Below are 2,500 nucleotides of genomic sequence, written 5' to 3'. Positions count from 1 at the left end.
GCTGCGATACAAACCACCAGCGAGAACCGCTGGGGCGACCGAGCAGCAGACGGCGTCGCGGCGCCGAGCGCCGGGCGGCGGCGCATCCTCAACGCACACAGTCCTCAATCGGACCAGCACACTGCAGATGTCCACCGCGCTTCGCACCGGGCCCGCGAGGACCTACTTTGGCCGCACGGCGCCGCGCGCAGGGTGCGCCGGCGCGCAGCTGCGACGCCTGCCGCGTCCGTCGGCCGGCGCGCCTGCCACTGGCCGCCCCCACCAGCCGGCTGTAGCGCGTGCGCCCACGCACCGCGCGGCCAGCACGCCGGGAGGCGCCCCCTCACCGGCCGGGGACGGTCCCACCCAGCCACCGCCGCGTATCGCTTCACACCCAGATGCCGTTCAGTTTCGTCGGCATGGTGGGTATCGCTGGAACAACCGGTTAGTACCTCAACCTATCGTCGCCATCACCGATTCACCCCTAGCGAGAACAACCGCACCACAACGGGTTACCATTTCTTCATTTGCGTAACTTCACCAGAAAACGTAGGCGTCCATCGCCATTTGCAACTTCAACCATTATTGCATGCCTGTGTCAGGTGTCACGCCACACTACGTCTGCCCACATACACGCAACAAAATGTGCACGCCTAGACAATACGTGGAAGGTGGCCCCCGTACGTATGCGATGTCCATTGCTCGAACGACTGTCAACCGGCTTCTGTAGCATGTCGCAGATATGGAACGCGCTGCACCATGCCATCACGGTGTGTGAGGAGAGACGACTAGGTCCGAATACATCAACAGACAGCTCATGCTGATCGCCATCCACGGCGTCCGTTCCTCCCACACGTCTCTATGGCGTACCACACTGCAATCCAGCTCTCATAGGGAGACGACACGTAGCTGCGTGCACAATATTTGCACTGTATGGTCCGCCGTTTTTGGGCGCAGTCGTTGTACGGTCACACATGTGCCACGATGTATCATTCAGTACATAAGGACGAATGTGCAGTACAGATTGTGGTTCACGCGTACGACATCAGCGGACAGTTGACACAGGCCGCACCACAACGTAGCCTGCGTACGTCGCATGCGAAGGGCATTGAACATGCAAACTTGTCACCAACCACCTTGCGAAGGCAGGGGGCAAGGTGGGGACGTGGGGAGAGGTGGGGGGGGGGGGGGGGCGGCATGTACGCCCTGCTGCCATCCACATTACAGTGTACAGCAGGAGCATGTGGAAAGTCAGCAAGACTTGCAAGGTGTTTAACATGAAGCGATACACAGGGGAGCGGGCAGTGCGAGTAGCGAACTATATTGCGAGGGTTGCGGGTGGGCAACACTACACTAATTGAACGAGTCGTATAACAATTACAGAGCAGGTTTAGGCGACAACGTGGGTTACGATAGGCGACAACGTGGGTTACGTTAGGGGACAACGTGGGTTACGTTAGGGGACAACGTGGGTTACGTTAGGGGACAACGTGGGTTACGTTAGGGGACAACGTGGGTTACGTTAGGGGACAACGTGGGTTACGTTAGGGGACAACGTGGGTTACGTTAGGGGACAACGTGGGTTAGGTTAAGGCACAACATGGGTTAGGTTAAGGCACAACATGGGTTAGGTTAAGGCACAACATGGGTTAGGTTAAGGCACAACATGGGTTAGGTTAAGGCACAACATGGGTTAGGTTACGGGCACAACATGGGTTAGGTTAAGGCACAACATGGGTTAGGTTAGGGGACAACATGGGTTAGGTTAGGGGACAACATGGGTTAGGTTAAGGCACAACATGGGTTAGGTTAAGGCACAACATGGGTTAGGTTAGGGGACAACATGGGTTAGGTTAGGGCACAACATGGGTTAGGTTAGGGGACAACATGGGTTAGGTTAGGGGACAACATGGGTTAGGTTAGGGGACAACATGGGTTAGGTTAGGGGACAACATGGGTTAGGTTAGGGGACAACATGGGTTAGGTTAGGGGACAACATGGGTTAGGTTAGGGGACAACATGGGTTAGGTTAAGGCACAACATGGGTTAGGTTAGGGGACAACATGGGTTAGGTTAGGGGACAACATGGGTTAGGTTAGGGGACAACATGGGTTAGGTTAGGGGACAACATGGGTTAGGTTAAGGCACAACATGGGTTAGGTTAGGGGCACAACATGGGTTAGGTTAGGGCACAACATGGGTTAGGTTAGGGCACAACATGGGTTAGGTTAGGGGACAACATGGGTTAGGTTAGGGGACAACATGGGTTAGGTTAGGGGACAACATGGGTTAGGTTAGGGGACAACATGGGTTAGGTTAGGGGACAACATGGGTTAGGTTAGGGGACAACATGGGTTAGGTTAGGGGACAACATGGGTTAGGTTAGGGGACAACATGGGTTAGGTTAGGGGACAACATGGGTTAGGTTAGGGGACAACATGGGTTAGGTTAAGGCACAACATGGGTTAGGTTAAGGCACAACATGGGTTAGGTTAGGGGACAACATGGGTTAGGTTAGGGG

The sequence above is a fragment of the Schistocerca piceifrons genome, unplaced genomic scaffold (assembly GCF_021461385.2).
Source record: "Schistocerca piceifrons isolate TAMUIC-IGC-003096 unplaced genomic scaffold, iqSchPice1.1 HiC_scaffold_1349, whole genome shotgun sequence".
Classification (NCBI taxonomy): Eukaryota; Metazoa; Arthropoda; class Insecta; order Orthoptera; family Acrididae; genus Schistocerca; species Schistocerca piceifrons.
This window is presented reverse-complemented; position numbering follows the sequence as displayed.